General features: G+C 39.7%; 1 pseudogene; it reads right to left on the bottom strand.

Annotated features, from left to right (window-relative positions):
* Window positions 1-18,270: 18,270 nt before the first annotated feature.
* LOC105881057 (glyceraldehyde-3-phosphate dehydrogenase pseudogene) lies at window positions 18,271-19,400 on the bottom strand (annotated as a pseudogene).
* Window positions 19,401-19,748: the final 348 nt, after the last annotated feature.

Here is a 19,748-nt window from a genome sequence, read left to right as displayed (position 1 = left end):
ATTTTATCAGACCTACAAAGAAGGATTTGTACTCATACTGTAGAAATTATTTCATAACATTGGGAGGGAAGGAATCCTTTCCAACTTGTTCTATGAAGCCAATATCATGTTGATACCAAAGCCAGGAAAGAACACAACAAAAAAAACTGTAGACCAATATTCTATATGAATATAGATGTAAAAATCCTCAATAAAATGCTATCAAACTGAGTTTAGCAGCATAACAAAAAATTAATCCACCATGGCCAAGTGGGCTTTATCCCGGGGATGCAAGGATGCTTCAACATATATAAATCCATAAATGTGATTCACTACATAAACAAAAGCAAAAACAAAGATCACATGATCATCTCAATAGAAGCAGAAAAAGTATTCGATACAATTCAGCATGCCCTTATGATAAAAACTCTTAAAATAAGCAGAGATGGAACATACCTCAAAATTATAAAATCCATATATGACAAACACACAGCCAACACCATACTAAATGGGGAAAAGTTGAAAGTATTCTGTCTTAAAACTAGAGTAAGACAAGGGTGCCCAATGTCACTTTTATTCAACATAGTGCTGGAAGTCCTAGCCAGCGCGAACAGGCAAGAGTAGGAAATTAAGGGTACCCAAATGGGGAAAGAGGAGGACAAACTATTGCTCTTTGCTAAAGATATGATCTTATATCTAGAAAACTCCTAAGATTCTGCTAGGAGACACCTGGTATTGATAATTTCAGCAAAGTCTCAGGCTACAAAATCAATGTACACAAATCAGTAGCATTCCTATACACCAACGACACTCAAGCTGAGAATCAAATCAAAGACTCAGTACCTTTCACAATAGCAACAAAGAAATAAAATGCCTAGGAATATATTTAACCAAGGAGGTGAAAGATGTCTACAATGAACTACTAATCACTGAGGAAGGTAATTGCAGATGATTTAAACAAATGGAAAAACATGTCATGCTCATGGATCAGCAGAATCAACATTGTTAAAATGTCCACACTACCCAAAGTAATTTAAAGATTCAATGCAATCCCCATCAAAATACCAATGTCATCTTCACAGATCTAAAAAATTGATTCTATGCTTCGTTTGGAACCATATAAGAGCCCTAATAGCCAAAGCAACCTTAAGCAAAAGGAACAAATCTGGAGGCATCACCTTATCAAACTTTAAGCTACACTACAAGGCGACAGTAACCAAAACAGCATGATACTGGCACAAAAATAGAGACATAGACCGACCAATGGAACCAACAGAAAACCTAGATATAACCATCCACATATTTCTATCTGATCTCTGACAAAGGAGAGAGCAATATACACTGGGGAAATGAATCCCTATTCAATAAATGGTGCTGGGAAAATTGGATAGCCACATGTAGAAGATTGAAACAGGATCCACATCTTTCACTAGCCACTAAGATTAATTCAAAATGGATAACAGACTTAAATATAAGACATGAAACCATAAAAATTCTAGAAGAAAATGTTGGAAAAACTCTTCTAGATATTGCCCTAGGGAAAGGATTTATGAAGAAGACCCAAAGGGCAATCATAGAAATAACAACAATAAATCAGTGGGATTTCATTAAATTAAAAAGCTTCTGTATAGCCATGGAAACAATCAACAGAGCTAAGAGACACCTACAGAATGGGAGAAAACATTCACATGCTATACATCTGATAAATGGCTAATAACCAGAGTCTATAAAGAACTCAACAAATCATCAAGAAAAAGTCAAACAACCCCATTAAAAACTGGAAAAAAGACATGAACAGAAGCTTTTCAAAAGAAGATAAACTAATAGCCAATAAACATATGAAAAAATGCTCAACATCTCTAATCATCTGGGAAATGCAAATCAAAACAATGAGGTATCACCTAACCCCAGTGAGAATGGCTTTTACCAAAAAGTTCCCAAACCATAGATGGTGGCATGGATGTGGAAAGGAACACTGATACACTGTTGGTGGGACTGCAAACTAGTGCAACCTCTATGGAAAATAGTATGGAGATTTCTCAAAGAACTAAAGTTAGACTTATTTTTTGATTCAGCAATCCCACCACTGGATACCTATCCAAAGGAAAAAAAGTCTTTTTATCAAAAAGACACTTGAACATTTATTGCAGCACAATTCACAACCATGAAAATGTGAAATCAACTCAAGTGCCCATCAATTCATGAGCGGATTAAGAAAATGTGGTATACCATGGAGTACTAATCAGGTATAAAAAATTAATAACTTTTGCAACCGTCTGGATGGAACTGGAGACCTTCCTCCTAGGTGAAGTATTGCAAGAATGGAAAAACAAACAGCACATTTATGCACTATTAAATTGGAATTAACCAATCAGCACTCATATGCACAGATGGAAGCAAAACTCAATGAAAATCATGCAGTTGGGAGCGGGGAGGTGGGGATGGGTGAAATCATACCTAACAGTACAATGCACACTATCTTGGTAATGGGAACATTTGTAACTTTGACTCAAGCAGTGCAAAAGTAATCCATGTGACCAAAACATTTGTACTCCCATAATATTCCAAAATAAAATAAAAATAAATAATGTAGAGTGATCTAAGCATCCCAAATGCTGGTTGTATCACTTTTCCTCATTCCTAAATTTTACTAGTGAAACTTATTAGTCCTTGTAGATAAACATTTCCATGTGAATTATTAAAATATATCCTTTTTTATGGCAGAAGCTTATTGCAGAATTATAAGTTGTATAAACACATGTCAGAATTAAGTCATGGAATTGGATCCCCCAGGTGGATAGCATTAGTCTTTGGCTTACTTTTGCATAGGAGGTGGCCAGTATTGCATAAGAAAATATAGCCTTTGGAGTTCTGGGTTCCAATCTTGGGTCTATTGTGTACTGGCCATGTGGCTTGGAGCCAGTTACTTAAAATTTATGAAACTTTGGGTCTGTATATACAGGCTGTAGTTAATACTTGTCTGGCAAAATTATTTGACAACTAGAAATGACAAATGTAAGGTTAGCTTTCTATCTAATCCTCAGTTGATGGTGTTGACTGGGTTGATTGCTACTGCTATTGCTGCTCTTGTTCCTGCTACTTCTATGATTATTACTACTGCTTTGGCCATGACCTTCCCCTCCATCACCAGTGGCAATGGTACTATCTTCAGCTGTACTGAAGTCAGTGAGTCAGTTTGATTGCTGTAGCCTAACTTCCAGTTCTAGTCAGTGCTGAATTCAGTAGATTTGCATAGGTAAAACCAATCTCTACTTCCCCCTTCCCAGGTAGCAATTAAAGGGTTAAGTTCTCGTGAAGCAAGGGACCTCTAGCAATTAGCTATAGCCCTCAGGTCTGCATCTTCTTTGATTGTTCAGAGCCTGTGGGTACTGATTGTTAATTATTTTCAATATTATACCTGGTTCTAGTCAAAGACTAAGAGGAGTCATAGATTTCTTATACTGCTGAAGAATAAAATGCCATGACGCCAACTGTGTATGAATATTGAAGCCTTGAAAAATGTGAGAAAGTTCCTAGCAAATGTTAAGTTGATGATAAATTCTTATTATTCCTCTTTTTTTCCTTAATTTCGGCATAATATGGGGGTACAGATTTTAAGGTTTCAATAAATGCCCATTTCCCCCCTCCCCCCACAAGTCTGAGTCTCCAGCATGGCCATCCCCCAGATGGTGCACATCCCACTCATTATATATGTATATACCCGCCCCCTACCCCTGCCCAATACCCTATTACTGTAGTACCTATGTGACCACTTAGGTGCTGCTCAGTTAATACCAATTTGCTGGTGAGTATATGTGGTGCTTGTTTTTCCATTCTTGGGAAACTTCACTTAATAGTATGGGTTCCAGCTCTAACCAGGAAAATATAAGATTTGCTATATCACCATTGTTTCTTAGAGCTGAATAGTACTCCATGGTATACATATACCACATTTTATTAATCCATTCTTGGATTGATGGGCAGTTGGGCTGTTTCCACAGCCTTGCAATTATGAATTGTGGTGCTATAAACATTCAAGTGCAGGCGTCTTTTATGTAGAGTGTCATTGGATCTTTTGGGTAGATGCCCAGCAATGGGATTGCTGGATGAAATGGTAGATTCACTTGTATCACTTTAAGGTATCTCTATATTGCTTTCCACAGAGGTTGAACTAATTTGCAGTACCACCAGCAGTGTAGGAGTATAGAATTTTTTTACTTCCATCTTGATTTCTTCATTTATGAAGTAATCATTTAGTAGGAGGTTGTTTAATTTCCACGTTTTTGTGTAGAAATGTGAGTTTCTGTTAGGGTTGATTTCTAGTTTTATTCCACTGTGATCTAAGAAGGTACATGGTATGATTTCTATTTTTTTAAATTTCTTGAGATTTACTTTGTGTCCTAGGATATGGTCAATCTTAGAGAATGTCCCGTGAGCTGATGAGAAGAACGTATATTCAGTGAATTTTGGGTAGAATGTCCTGTAGATGTAGTCAGACCCAGTTGTTCCAAGGTTTTATTTAAGTCCATTATTTCTTTATTAGTTTTCTGTTTGGAGGATCTGTCTTGTGCCATCAGTGGGGTGTTGAAATCTCCGGTGATTATGGAGTTGCTATTAATCCATTTGCTTAGATCCAGTAAGATTTGCTTTATGAAACTGGGTGTACCTAAGTTGGGTACATATATATTTAAAATTGTTATCTCTTCTTGTTGAAGTGTGCCCTTCACCATTATATAATAACCCTCTTTGTCTTTCACTACTTTTGTTGGTTTAAAAACTAAATCGTCTGAAATTAGAACTGCCACACCAGCCTTCTTTTGGCTTCCACTTGCCTGGAATACTGATCTCCACCCTTTTATTTTTAGTCTATATGCATCCTTGCAGGTTAGATGTGTTTCCTGAAGACAGCATTTACTTGGCCTGTATTTTCTTATCCATTCAGCCAGCCTATCTATGTTTCTTGAGTGGAGAGTTTAAGCCATTCACATTTATGGAGAGAACTGATAGGTAAGGTAGATTACTGTTCATTCTGTTGGGTTGGATGTTGTTGCTTTGATTTCTGTCTTGAGCCATTGTATTATCTGGCCTTTAATCTTTGGGTTTTGGTTGTTTTTATATTCGTGAGTTTTTATTATGTTGTTCTGTGCATAAAACTGTTTTGAGTAGTTCTTGTAGGGCTGGTCTTGTCTTGGTGAATTCTCTGAGACTTTGCTTGTCTGAGAATGTCTTTATTTCTCCTTCATATATGAAGCTTAGTTTTGCAGGGAATAAGATTCTAGGCTGGGCATTGTTTTGTTTCAGAAGAGTGAGAATGGGGCCCCAGTCTCTCCTTGCGTGTAAATTCTCATTAGAGAAGTCTGGTGTTATTCGAATTGGCTTTCCCTTGTATGTCACTTGCTTCTTTTGTCTTACAGCTCTTAGAAGGGCCTCTTTAGTTGATATTTTGGTCAGTCTGATGACTGCATGTCGTGACGTCTTCCTGTTTGCATTGAATCTCCCAGGGGTCCTCTGAGCTTCTTGAACTTCTATATCGAGATTTTGAGCAAGGTCTGGGAAATTTTCCTCTATTATATCTTCAAACAGCTTGTCTAACCCTTCAGTGTTGTCTTCTTCCCCATCTGGTAAGCCTATGACCCTCACATTAGGTTTCTTCACATAATCCCACATCTCTTGTAGGCTTTGCTCTTTTCTCTTGTTTCTCTGCTCTATCTCTGTGATGGTTTTATTTAGTTGGAGGGTGTTATCGTCAATCTCTGGGATTCTTTCTTCTGTTTGGTCTACCCTGTTCTTGAGACTTTCCACTGTATTTTGTAGTTCCCTGAATTGATACTTCATTTCCCGGAGTTCGGTTAAACTTTTCTTCATTGTGTCTATTTCTTTAGTGAACTTTTGTTCTAGGTCCTGGAGGCTTTTTGTGGTTTCTTTGTGTTGGTTATTGAGTTGTTGTTGTAGGTTGGTGAGTGTTCTTATGATCCACATACGAAATTCCTCTTGTGTCATTTTGGTTGCCTGATTTGGGTTGGTGTCTGTTTCTAGGGGGCTGGTGCTCCTCTTTGGGGGTGTGTTTTCCATTTGGTTCTTCATATTTCCTGAGTTCCTTCGCTGATTTCTTCCCATGTTGATCAGTTGTTGTTTCTTTCCTTTAGGTTATTGTTTGGGTATTCACACACCTTGTTTAATTTCTGAGGTGTTAGGTGGTGTCTGTGGGTGAGATTCGAGCACTCCCTGTATAATGAGTCAGTGGGTGCCGTGAAAATGCTATGCAGGATGCCATCCCTGTCAGTAGGTGGCGCTTGCTTGGAGGAACAGGCTATGCTGTTGTTTTTGTGTCCTGTTATCAGCTCTTGTTCTGAGCGGAGCTGGGTTAGGTAAGCCTGCCCTCAGGCACCACCAATGCTGTTAGCAGGGGTCAAAGTTCTGTTGTCTGCTTCCAGGAAAAGCTGTTAGGGCGGGGCTGGAATGGTCCCGCTCAGCCAGAAAGCCTGCTTGTGAGGGTGGGGCTGTCTGAGACCCGCAGTCTGGAGCAGGCCTCGCTTCTTTCCACCCTCCCCCACTCCACAGCTACTCCTGGGCCTCTGCCAGCAGGCCAGACCACACGCCACCAGGCCTCCCCGGAATGTTATGCCGGCGGGGAGTTTCCCTGCGCAGAAATGCTGCCTGGGCTGGGCACACGACCTCCCTTTGGTGGGAGAGTTGCCCTCTAGGATGCTGATATGCCCCTGGAGGCACACACACCTCAGCAGGCTGTTCACAAATATCCCTTCTGTGCCCCAGGCAATGCTAGACCTCAGTGCATGGGATCTGGTCTGCAGGTCCGACCTCTGGGTCCCAGAGTTCACACTGTATCCCCACCAGGGAGAGGAGTTCCAGTCCCAATTCACCCACAGGGAGCCCAAGCTGTGTCTGTTTCTCTCAGCCTGTGAGTCGGCACCGTTCTCCTGGGAACACCATGCCAGCAGCACTTGGGAGGGCGGGCGGGTAGGGAGCTCACAGTCTGAGTTCCCCTTAGTCAGCTGTAGGGTCCCAAAAGGGAAGGTCCTGTTCCCTGGAGGTGCCTCCGGCTGGTGGCTGTATTGTCTCTCTGGGCAGCCGCGGGTAGGGTCGGTGTAGGGGAGAAGGAGGCAATATGGCGCCTGCCGCGCGGCTCGGGTCTGTGCACATGGAGGTGCCCCGAAGGATTTGGGAGTCTGGTGCCGCGTCCACTACAGGCTCACCGCTAGCTGGCAGCGGCCGTCTCTGGGCTGGTGTCCGCAGGTCTCTCCACCTGCTTGCGAGCCCACCAGCAGTCCCAAATGCAGGGGAGGGAAAAGATGATTTAACCACCTACCCTTCCCGCTGGTCTCTGGGCTGCTCCAGCGGTCTCAGCTTCCAGTTCTCCTCCGCAGCCTCCTCCCGTGGAGTCTCCCGGGGTCTCAGGTACCCCTCCTTCCGGCCCTCATCTGCTGTATGCTCGCCTTCTTGCTTCTTTTTTCTAATTTCTGCTAGAATCTGTCTTTTCTGCAGAGACACTCTTTCTGGCGGTGTTACTCTTCCACCATCTTGATCCTCCTACCTTTATTATTCCTCTTTACACTTTGTGAGTCCCTTCCTGGGACAGCTCTGTGTTCAGGACAGTGTTGATGAGTGCAGCTGCTGTGATCCTCAGGAAGCATCTGTACAGAGGGAGACATTATGCACACTAACTGGGGAGTTTCTTCTTTTCAGTTCCATTTCTAAGAGATGTAAAATGCGTCTTGCCAAAGCAAACAATCAAAAAACTAAAAACAAGAAACAAACTAAAGATACTTCTCACAACATTCTTAACTATCAATTTTCTAATTGAGGATTTTAGGAGAGAAGCCAGAGTCTGAAGTAATTCTACATCAACAGACTCTACAAGAATTTTTGTGTGTGTACATGGTCTGGCACCATTATGACATTGCAAAGTAAGATGAATGAAACAACTCAACATTCCCAAGCATTCAGTTCTTGGAGAATCACCTAAATTCTTATGCATTTTAATTTGAGAGCTTGGTTGCTTAATTATAATTGCAAGAAGAAGGGAAAGATATAAATCTTCCTTGAATTAGATGATCTGTGTGTGATACAATGTGGAATATTCTCCAAAAATAATTTTAGCCTAACCCAAGCCCTTAAAACTCAAACATCTTGACTATAAATTTGTCTTCTGTTCTCCCCTATAAGGGGACAGTAAAGGACCAGATTTTCTTGCCTTTGCAGTTGTAAATGTAGTAGAACTCCATGACACCCAACCTTACTATAACATATGTTCAGTTATATTGCTGGCCAAACCACGTGCCCCAGATAGAACAACTCTATGTAGGATGAGTGGTTGAAATGGATATCAGTTCTCTCCTGCAAGACTAGCATTATACAGGGATTTTACATCCATTTCGGAGGGATATGTTTCTTGGAGGTCAATGGATTTGTATTTTACCTGGGCTAGAAAGTTAGTGTTGCCAAAGATTGCTGATCTGTGCCTTAAGAAGTTTTTTACTAAGATCAAGGCATTTGGACAGTGGTTAGACTGAGCTGGTCAAGGTAAAACCAGATAGTAGAGCTGGGAGAAAAGATGTTATCCTTTGAGCGTCTGTGGTTGGGGAGTTGGGTGTCTGGGGAGTTGACAGAGCAATGTCAGACATAGTGGACATAGAGTTAGTATAGCATTGCTCTCTAGAGTCTTGTGGTAGCAGCCTGGAAAGGTCCACAACTGTAGTCAGTTGTTTCAACAACTACATGAGTGATTTTGATGTTTTTAAAGGCAGACTATTTCATACCTCCTCCTCAGTTTACCTAGCCTGTCACTCTGCAGTTTAGGAGATCAGAGTGTCTCAATTTGAGCTCCGAACCCTTCATAGTCCTTAAAACAAATATGCTATTAAATGCTTAATCCACAAAAGTATATATATTTTTTCTGGATATTCTTTTTCTTTATAGTATCCCATGCTTGTAGATTTGTCCTGTTTTTATTCCTTTACCCTCACTTTATGATGTTTGGGGAGGAAACAGATATATCCCTGTGAGGTTTAGTTCAGCATATCTGAAAGTTTCCCAACACATACCATGTTTAGCAACTCCTCCATTAGATATAGTGCTCTGTGTTAATGCCAGCCTGTTGGACTATGTTCTCTGATACTCCAGTTACTACAGTTAAAGGAGCAGACCTGCTCCACACAAACAGAACCCACTCAGGTCTTGTTTTCCTCTTCCACGATGAGGGTTGGCCTAGTGGATTTTGGAATCAGACATAATTGAGTTTAAATACTGGCACTGTTGTCTATGTACCACATGGCATAGGAAAAATCAATTAACTTCACTGAGCTTTTCGGTATGTCAAATGGACGTGATTTCTATATCTCAGAGTTTTGTGATGACTATATAAGTTGAAAGTTTAGCAACATTTAATGGTTTGCCTAAGCTATTATAGATTCAATAAAGGAGAGCCCTTATTATATTCATATAAGGCAGGGGGTGAGACTGAACAACTGGTTATTTGTACAATTGATTTTCTCAAGGAGAAAGAAAACCAGTCAAATCAGGTATTTGGTACTAAATACATTAAAAAGTGTCTGATTTATTAGAATGGTTGAATTGGCCAATATAATTAGTTTAATCAGGATAGACATTTGTATGGAAAATTTTCCTAAATTAAAGCAAATAATTTATTGGGTTCACCAATCCAACCAGCATCTTTAGATCAGTGGCTTACTAAAGTGAAAACATTCTTTAGTTGAAATGTATTGACTATTTTGGTATTTACATATCTATTTCAAATTTAATAAATGAGTAGAAAAGACATGTTTAACCCTTTTCTAGGCCCTAAAATGAGAAGATGGAAGGAGTGGATGATAAAAAGATGTAGTTCCCACTCTGAAGGAGATTGCAAGAGGGGAGATAAGATGTATATTTAAACCAGTGCAAGAAGCATAACACACACTGAATAAATTCTAAGAGCTGATAGAAGTCAAGAGGGTTTTTCTCCTTACTGTAGTTGAGGGAGAGATGTAGGGATGGCTTTCTGGAGGTGACAGCTTTCACTTGGGCTTTTAAAGGGTGTAGCCTCCTTTACCTGTTCATTGGCTTCCAAATTCTAAGTTCTAAATGGTGTAGTAAGCCACCAGCGCTGTCAGCACTAAGCCACAGGAGGCAAACTGGTATGGCAATGTTGTTTGTAGATGTGGCTGCAAATATTAAGGCTGATGATATACAATCCCATGGCCTCCTTTTATCAGGGTCTGGAGGGTTGTGTCAGCCGATCTCTCACAGGCCCAAAGCAGCTGTTCAGTCTAATACATCTTTGCTTGAACAATTGGATTAAGGTGATGCTTTGATATATTGCTAGTCATCATTTATAGCCCCAACTCTCTGACACTGTTGGCTTCCTAGATTATTGTATTCCTGCTGGCTGTAGCAGCCTGTGAGTAAAGCATTTTGAGAGTCCAGGGAACATTTCCAGCCCTTTTCCAGGAGTGTTCTGAACCTCTCCTTAAAATAATCAGTTGTAAAATGGACATTAGGCTTCTGTTGGCTGTCTCCCTGATGAAATACCAAGGAATACTAATGACTTACTTGCTTATTTTTAATTTTTCCTACGTATCAAAATATTACATTATTTTTTATTATCAACAGATAGTAAGATATTGGCATTAAAGAAAATTTTGAAAATAAAATCATTTGTTAATTCTACCACTATAGCACAGTGTGTTAAAGTAATGCTTCCTACTGTAACAGATAGACCATGATATCTCAGTGTCTCATCATAGTAGATGTTTGTTTCTAGATCATTTAAGCCAAGTCAGCAATGGTGTAGATGAGGCTCTGCCCCACACTTGGGAGACTGATGGATATTCTGCCATCTTCAACACATGGTTTCCTGGTGTTAACATCCAACTGGCAGACAAGGAAAGAAACTACGTGGGAGATGTTTATGGACCAGGAAGGGAAGTTGCTCATATAAGTTCTATACAATTCTATCAGCCAGAACACAAGAACATGGCTCCACAAAGATGCAAGGAGAACTGGAAAACATTCTATGTGACAAGGCAGCCACTTCCCAGCATAAACCCACTTTGGTGCAGCTACACACAGCTATTATTTTCAATTGGGCATCACTGCAATCATATCATTTGTGTCCTGCTTTTCCACTTAATAGTGTATTAAAATCTTTTCTATCCATATAGTTTGCATAATAATTTCTAGTTGTCACATAATATTCTATTGTATTGATGATTCTTAATTAGGCCATCCCTTTTTGGATATTTAGATTATTTTACTGGTTTTGAAGATTGTACTTTTTTTTTCTATGAACATCCTTCTGCCTCAAGATTTTCCCCTTTGTAAAATTATTTTCTTAGAGTAAATTCTCATGAATTTAATTAGTGAGTCAAAGGAGGAGGCTCTTACTTATTGTTATGCTGCTTTCAAAATGATGTGTCAATTCACAAGGCCACCCGTGGGGTGTGAAAATTCTAGTTCTATTTACCAAGCAATGAGAATTAATAGATTGCTCTTCTAATCTGCAGAGAAGGTTTAAAAAGCACAATGTTCTAACCTACTTATCACTTGAAAAATTGTACTTAAATATTTGGGGGAGTATTTCTTGGTCATAAAAGGGCAATCAAAAATTCCTTTCCCCAAATCATGGCATATGCACACAATGGAGTACTATGCAGCTGATTAAAAAAGAGTGAGATCTCTAATGAGCAGATTTGGAATGATTTCTAGGATATACTGTTAAGTGAAAAAACAAGTTATAAAAGACTATCAGTAATAGGCTACCCTTCATGTAAGCAAGAAAGGGATATAAGAAAATATACATATATCTGATCATTTATACAAAAAAATATAGGAAGGAAACCAGAAACTGAAGACACTGGTTATATACAGGGTCTGAGTAAAATTTGGGGGAAAAGAAGGGAAGAATGCGATGAGGTAATAGGAATGAGGAGGCAGTGACACTTCTTAGAGTTTATCTTTTTGTATAGTTCTGACTTGTAGAACTGTAGAACTGTGGTAATTTTCATATAACTGGCCAAAAATGAATCAATAATTAAAATCAAGCAAGATGGGCTGGGGGAGAACCCAACTGGGATGCAAACAGTAACAAATGAACTTAATTGTATTCCAAATGAACAACATAGCCACCCTGAAGGGGATCAGGAAGAACTGATGGAAATAACTATGATAGGTACCCTCTAAGATGGCCCCCAGTGATCTCTACCTCCGGGCCTTCATGCCCTTGTGTAACCCCTTCTCCTTGAGTTTGAGCTAGATTTGGTGATTACTTCTAGTGAAAAGAAAGTGACAGCAATGGAGGGATGCTACTTCTAAAACTAATGAAAAGACTGTGTCATATGTCTTGTGCACCATTTTCTACTTGCTCACTCTGACAGAATCTGACTGCCATGTTGTGAGCTGCTCCATGGAGAGGTCTATGGGACAAAGAATTGAAGATGCCAGTCAACAGAAATGAGGAACTGAGGTCTGCAGACAGCCACATGAATGAGCTTGGACAGCCCTCCCCCAGTTAAGCCTTGAGATAAATGCAGCCCTGGTTAACCTCTTGTTTGGAGCCTTGTGAGGGATCATGAGCTAAAGGCATGCAGCATAGCCATGCCCAGATTCCTGACCCACAGAGAAATATTTGTGGTTTTGCTAAGTTTGGGGGGAAATTTGTTATTTAGCAATAGATAACTAATACAGTAACTCTGGAAAACACTATTCTGACTGGATATCATAAAGTTAAATACAAAAATAAAAACTACACAAATACCATACTATGCTATTGGTATGCTATTATTCACAGGGGTATTATTTAGCAATTCTATAGCAACTTTATATGATCAAGATGGAACAAATGAATGAATCTATTGTAGATGATTTTAAAAGCCAATTTTCTCATTGATAGAGAAAGAATTTACAAATAAGGAAAGAAGGAAAGCTAGAATGAACCTTAAGGTGTTAAATTAGATTCAGAGGTATTAGTATGGACTTGTGGCTTTTAGAATAGAGATGTGTCGATATGGAAGTAGACGGTGATGTTTGTTTACATGCAGGTTAATATACATACCTATATTTCCCAAGTTGATCTTCTGAGAGGACTAGGACTAATGAAAACTCACTAGCAGTAAGCACACTTAACCCAGACTCCTTGCAGAAGTGACTGATTGTAGAGTTGGGGCATGAAAGATATAAAATGAACCTGGAACATTTTGTGGTGCCAGAAAATAAGAAAATGTTCACACATAAAGATCAGAACATGTCAAAAGGAGATGGGATTCAACCTGATAGGGCTCCCAGTGGCCAAATCTGGGACAAGTTGAGCAACAAAATAAATAACAATATTGGATTATAACCCAGAATAAAACAAATATCCATTTGTCCATAGATTGAATGAATAAATAAATGGAAAGGAGGGGCAGTTTTCCTTACAGAATTCTAATTAATACATATAGAAGGAAGGAGCAAAATGCAAAGTCACCATTAGGCAAATACCATAGTGATAATTATTAATGGGTGAGATCCACCAGTGAATAACAAAGTCAATAGGTGAACATTTGGTGAGAAACTAGATATTGGGACAGTCTCAAAATATCTCAAAGGTGTTTACCAGTTTCACAGGGACAAAAGTATTGACTTAACAGTGAAAGAACCAATCAAATACCACTTTAACCAAGTAATCAGGACTAACCTCAATGATAATAAGACATATGAGCATGATATACCTGCTGACATGATACACTGAGAAGGGTATAACGTAACTTCTTGTTATTCATGCCCAAACTACATAACCTCAATCTAGTTATGAGGAAACATCAGACAAACCAAGTTGAAGCTTATTCTGCAAATAACTGGTTAATACTTTTAAAAGTATCCAGGTCATGAAAGACAAAGACTAAGGAATTATTGTATATCAGAACTAAAGGAAAATAACTGGATGTAACATGGGAGCCTGGAACAGAAAAAGAACATTAGTGGAAAAACTGGAGAAATTTGAATAAGGAATGTAGTTAATAGTATTTTACCAATCTTAATTTCTTGGTTTTGATGATTATACTATCATTATGTGAGATGTTAGCATTAAGGGAAACTGAGAGAAGGGTATATGTGAATTCTATTGTTTTTGCCATTTTTCTGCTGGTAAAATTCCTTTCTGCAGATCTCTATTTTCATCCCTGAGGGCAGGACTCACCTGGTTTTGCGAAGAGAGGAACTTGGTTCCTAGTTTAATGAACATTTCCATAGGGCACATACCTCTATGAGTTATATCTACAGTGAGCTAGTAGTTAATCTACCACTTTATAAGTCTGTAAATAAAAATGATCCTGAGTCAGTAGACCTAGAGTCTCAGAACTGTGCTGTTTCTATATACTTATAACTAGATATTGTCTCGGTCAGGCTCTGCTTTGAACTATGTATTATGACACATATTACGATCATGTCTATGGAGTGGTAGAAGACCAGAATAGTTAGCTACCAGGAGAGTTACCACCCAGCAGCCTGTGATAGAGCATCACAGAGCCATTGCCACCAGGATCCTTTTGTTTTCTGTCTCTGAACAGATCCTTAACCACTGCTGCAGACAATAAAAGCCTCAGTTGCCCCTTTAACTCACAGGATAATTTATGTCTTCTGTCAGTGTTCTCTTGGTGAGGGTTTGTTTTACCACAAGCAGAAGGAGAAAGAATTACATGTTGGAACAGTACAGGCCGCACATGTTCAATAACTTAAATCAATTTGAAATTGCCCAAAGTGAAGACCTCATAAAGTAGTTCTTTTTTTTATTTCAGCATATTATGGGGGTACAAATTTTAAGGTTTCAAATAATGCCCTTGCCTCCCCTCCCCCCACAAGTCTGAGCTTCAAGCATGACCATCCTGCAGATGGTGCACATCTCACTCATTATGTATGTATATATTTGCCCCTCTCCCCCCTCCTACCCACCCAATACCCAATTAATGTAGTTCCTATGTGTCTACTTAGGTGCTGCTCAGTTAATACTAGTTTGCTGGTGAGTATATGTGGTGCTTGTTTTTTCATTCTTGGGATACTTCACTTAGTAGTATGGGTTCCAGCTCTATCCAGGAAAATACAAGATGTGCTATATCACCATTGTTTCTTAGAGCTGAATAGTAAGTACTCCATGGTATACATATACCACATGTTGTTAATCCACTTATGAATTGATGGGCACTTGGTTTGTTTCCACAGCTTTGCAATTGTGAATTGTGCTGCTATAAACATTCGAGTGCAGGTGTCTTTTTTGTAGTGTCATTTGATCTTTTGGGTAGATGCCCAGTAATGGGATTGCTGGATCAAATAGTAGATCCACTTGTATCACTTTAAGGTATCTCCATATTGCTTTCCATAGACGTTGAACTAGTTTGCAGTCCCACCAGCAGTGTAGGAATGTTCCTATCTCTCCGCATCCATGCCAACATCTATTGTTTTGGGACGTTTTGATAAAGGCCATTCTTACTGGAAATAAGTGATATCTCATTGTAGTTTGATTTGCATTTCCCTGATGATTAGAGATGTTGAGCATTTTTTCATATGTTTGTTGGCCATTATTCTGTCTTCTTTAGAAAAGTTTCTGTTCATGTCCTTTGCCCAGTTTTTGATAGGGTTGTTTGATTTTTTCTTGCTGATTTTCATGAGTTCTAAGTATATTCTAGTTATCAGCCCCTTATCAGATGTGTAGGATGCAAAAATTTTCTCCCATTATATAGGTTGTCTGTTTACTTTCATGACTATTTCTTTGGCCATGCAGAAGCTTTTTAGTTTGATCATGTCCCATTTATTTATTTATTTATTTTTATTGCTGCTGTGATTGCCTTTGGGGTCTTCTTCATAAATTCTTTGCCTAGGCTGATGTCTAGGAGAATGTTTCCAACATTTTCCTCTAGAATTCTAATAGTTTCGGGCCAGGGGGTGAAGTGGGATCAGACCCACAGGACAACTCCTTGCTTCCCCATAAAGTAGTTCTGACATGGGAGACTTACGGTTAAAGCCTCATTTTAGGGTCAAAAATAAATATTTTTCCAAATCTCTTTCTCCTTTTTCTCTCTACCATACAGTAACCCCATAATTCATTTTAATAGGTACAATTTTAAAAACATGACACAGGCTAGAAAAACAGAACTGTACAAATGGTATATATTTTAAAAAATCCCAAATCGGGCCAGGAACAGTTGCTCATGCCTGTAATTCCAGCACTTTGGGAGGCCAAGGTGGGAGAATTGCATGAATCCAGCAGTTTAAGACCAGCCTGGTCTATATAAGGAGGCCCCATGTCTTCAAAAATTAAAATATTAATAAAATCAGCCAGGTGTGGTAGTGTGTGCCTGTAGTTTTAGCTACTTGGGAGGATGGGGCAGGAGTATCACTTGAGCCTACGAGTTTGAGATTGCAGTAAGCTATGATGACACCACTGCAGTCTAACCTGGGTAACCGAGTAATACTCTTGTCTAAAAAAAAAAAAAAAAAATCCCAAATTCCAGTGCTCAGTGATGAGTAATAATATTATACATTGTGGCCATAATTATAGATTGCTCTCCATATGATGATAGAAGAATGAATGTATGTGTAGGTGTGCAGATATAAACAAATTTAAGAGAAAAGGGATCATGTTAATATTATTTTAATAATAAAAATTATTAGATTTTATTTTTCCTGAATTTGCCATAAGAGATACTGATTCCTAAAAGATCCATTTAAGATAAGAAAACATATTACAAAGATCACTTAGGAAACTGAAGTAATGCTTTCTGGCAGGACTCCATATCTCAATTTTAAAAGATATATCTAAGCTGACTGCCTTATAACACCAGCTTCTTAGTTTTCTTACCACTTCCCTCCCCTCTACCTCTCATTTGTTTTGTTTGTCTTGGTTTTATTTCATCAGGACTTATAATATTTACATGTTATTCTGCAATCACAATTCTCTCCCTTATTGAAGTTCTACATTTAATTAGATTCAATGCTTACTGTCCCATTACTTTATCTTATATTGTCCTGAGTTCCTTATTAGACTTCATCTTGGTTAGCTGAATTTCATTATCAGGTAGTATTTTTTAAAGTGGAACTCATTAGGGCTACATTTCCTGAGATTTTAATTTATTCATGTCTGAGAATATCTGCCTATTGCTTTTATACTTGACTAAGTTGTCTGGGCAAAGTATTTTTGAGTCATATTTCCTTTCCTTAGACATTGTATAAAAAAACATCTGCACTCGAATGTTTACGGCAGCACAATTCATAATAGCAAAGATGTGGAATCAACCAAAGTGCCCATCAATACATGGGTGGATTAATAAAATGTGGTATATGTATACCATGAAGTACTATTCAGCTCTAAGAAACAATGGTGATCTTGCATGTCTTGTATTATCCTGGATAGAGCTAAAGCCCATAATACTAAGTGAATCATCACAAAAATGGGAAAACAAGCACCACATGTTCTCACTATCAAGTTGGTGTTAATTGATCACACATATGTGCACATGTAGTAGTAACATTCACATTCATTGGGTGTTGGGCAGATTGGAGGGGGCGGAGGGGAGGGTAGCTCTGACTCAGGTGGGGCAAAGGCAATATCTATAACCTAAACATTTGTACTACCATAATATGCTGAAATAAAAAACAAATTAAATATATTACAAAGTTGTAGCAATCAAAAAAGTATCATACTATCCTAAAAACATATAGACCAATGGAATAGAATGGAAAGCCCAGAAATAAACGGTCCACTAATCTTTGACAAGGGTACCAAGAACATATAATGGGAAAAGGACAGTCTCTTCCACAAATGGTTCTGCAGAAACTGAATATGCACATGCAAAGGAATGAAACTGGACCCTTGTATCATAAAAATATCAATTCAAAATGGGTTCCAGGTTTAGACATAAGACCTGGAACTATAAAATTCCTAGAAGAAAACATAGGGGAAAGCTTCATTTCACTGGTCTTAGTAATGATTTCATGAATATGACATCAAAGGCACAGGGAATAAAAGCAAAAATAGACAAGTGCAACTACATCAAACTAAAAATCTGCACAGCAAAGGAAACAATTAAAAGAGTAAAAAGGCAACTACCAAATGGAAGAAATATTTGCAAACCACTTATCAGAAGTTCATTTCTTTTTTTTTTTTTTTGGCCTAGTACAGTGAACTTTATTGATGGTACATGACAAGGTGGGGCTCCCTAGGCTCCTCCCATTCTTCAGGGGCTCTGGCATGGAAACTGCGTCGTGAGGAGGGGAGAATCTCAGTGAGGTGGGGACTGAGTAGGCAGGGACACCCCAGCAGCTGAGGCCTCTCTCTTCCTCGGTGCTCTGGCTGGGGCTGATGGTCTGGGACTTTTACTTCTTGGTGGCCATGTGGGCCATGAGGTCCACCACCCTATTGCTGTAGCCAAATTCATTGTCATACCAGGCAATGAGCTTTACAAAGTGGTCATTGATGGTGATGCCAGCCCCAGCATCAAAGGTGGAAGAGTGGGTGTTGCTGTTGAAGTCAGAGGAGACAACCTGGTGCTCAGTGTAGCCCAGGATGCCCTTGAGGGGGCCATCTGCTGCCTGCTTCACCACCTTCTTGATGTCATCATACTTAGCCGGCTTCTCCAGACAGCAGGTCAGGTCCACCACGGACACGTTGGCAGTGGGCACGCGGAAGGCCATGCCAGTGAGCTTCCCGTTCAGCTCAGGGATGACCTTGCCCACAGCCTTGGCTGCGCCAGTGGACGCAGGGATGATGTTCTGGAGAGCCCCACGGCCATCACGCCACATCTTCCCAGAGGGGCCATCCACGGTCTTCTGGGTGGCGGTGATGGCATGGACTGTGGTCATGAGTCCTCCACGATGCCAAAATTGTCATGGATGACCTTGGCCAGGGGGGCTAAGCAGTTGGTGGTGCAGGAGGCATTGCTGACAATGGTGAGGTTGTTTTGGTACTTGTCATGGTTCACGCCCATCACAAACATAGGGGTGTCAGTAGAGGGGGCAGAGATGATGACCCTTTTGGCACCCCCATCTAGGTGAGCCCAGCCTTCTCCAGGGTAGTGAAGATGCCAGTGGACTCCACGACGTAATCAGCGTCCGCTTCACCCCATTTGATTTTGGTGGGATCTCGCTCCTGGAAGATGGTTACGGGCTGGCCATTGATGACAAGCTTCCCATTCTCCGCCTTGACCGTGCCATGGAACTTGCCGTGGGTGGAGTCATACTGGAACATGTAGACCATGTAGTTGAGGTCAATGAAGGGGTCGTTGATGGCGACAATATCCACTTTGCCAGAGTTAAAAGCAGCCCTGGTGACCAGGCGCCCAATACGGCCAAAGCCATTTATTCCGGCCTTCACTTTCACCATGGTGTCTGGGAGATGGTGCTGGCGCTGCCTGAGAAGATGCAGTTATCTGTTGAACGGGAGGACCAGAGAGCCTCATTTCTAAAATATATAAATAAGTACTATAACTCAATAGCCAAAAAATTAATAGTCTTATTTTTAAAACCATCCATTCCTTACTCACCTTTATGTCCTCAAATCTAGCATGCTGCCTGGCATGCTATCAGAGGTTGATAATTGTTGGCTAAAAATGAATAAGAACATTCTTAAGCAGGTATATGAGGTCACTTAAAATCTGAGGATTCTTTGGTTACTTTCTTTCCTAGGATCCTTCTTTAAACTCCAAAATCCAGTAAATCACCTATCCAAAATCTTCCCTAATGATAGCTTTTATATCTGTCAAGTATATCTTATATACTTTTTGTTC

The sequence above is a fragment of the Microcebus murinus genome, chromosome X (genome assembly GCF_040939455.1).
Source record: "Microcebus murinus isolate Inina chromosome X, M.murinus_Inina_mat1.0, whole genome shotgun sequence".
Lineage (NCBI taxonomy): Eukaryota > Metazoa > Chordata > Mammalia > Primates > Cheirogaleidae > Microcebus > Microcebus murinus.
Note: the sequence above shows the minus strand (reverse complement) of the source record. Positions and strands in the feature narration are given on the sequence as shown.